We start from the raw sequence: 613 nt of genomic DNA, 5'->3' as shown, positions 1-613 counted from the left end.
AGAAACACTGGCTATTCAATCTCACTTCTTCTGTGAAGTTCACAGGTGAAGATCTGTCCTGATTCTTCTCCAGCTTTTGGATACATTCTTCATAGTGAGCCTTCAGTATCACCGTTTCAGACTGCAGGGCTGAATACTGCCAAAGAGAAACTAGAAGTTACAACAATTGTAGTGCTATTTATGGAACTAAGTTTGCTGTTTTTTATGTTCTTAAGTGAAGGGCAAACTGTCAATTGACAAAGAAGGCAAGGACCAGGCCTCATCACTGAGCCTGTTCTGGTTTGCTGAAAGCAACATGATTCTTCCTTACCTCTCACATTCCTGAACTCATGTTCTTGTTCCGGACACAGGTGGCCTCAGGCTAACCATTACTGCACTCCAATTTGTATTCAGCTGCTATGTTATCCTCCTTACCTTCTCTTTGATAGGCTCCAGTTGTTCCAAATGTTGCTGAAGTTCAGACAATTTTTGTTCCTCTGCTTTTTTCAATTGTTTCAGAGCTACCAGCTGAAAGACAAGGACCATCAGTTTACAGCCCTGTTCAATGTCATCCAGCTCAAAACTATTTCTGCTCAAAAACAGAGATAGAACTGTATAGTGATTGTGGCTGTTG

General features: G+C 41.4%; 1 long non-coding RNA gene across 1 annotated transcript; it reads right to left on the bottom strand.

Moving 5' to 3' along the window:
* Nucleotides 1–23: 23 nt before the first annotated feature.
* LOC104916654 lies at nt 24–570 on the bottom strand. The gene is made up of 2 exons (XR_796631.3): nt 415–570; nt 24–136 (listed from the first exon to the last, which is right to left on the bottom strand). It is a non-coding gene; the product is annotated as an uncharacterized LOC104916654 (long non-coding RNA).
* Between the last annotated feature and the right edge of the window lie 43 nt (nt 571–613).

This window comes from Meleagris gallopavo, unplaced genomic scaffold, assembly GCF_000146605.3.
Source record: "Meleagris gallopavo isolate NT-WF06-2002-E0010 breed Aviagen turkey brand Nicholas breeding stock unplaced genomic scaffold, Turkey_5.1 ChrUn_random_7180001926533, whole genome shotgun sequence".
Taxonomy (NCBI): Eukaryota; Metazoa; Chordata; class Aves; order Galliformes; family Phasianidae; genus Meleagris; species Meleagris gallopavo.
The sequence above is the reverse complement of the archived record's forward strand: the minus strand, read 5'-3'. Positions and strand labels throughout refer to the sequence as shown.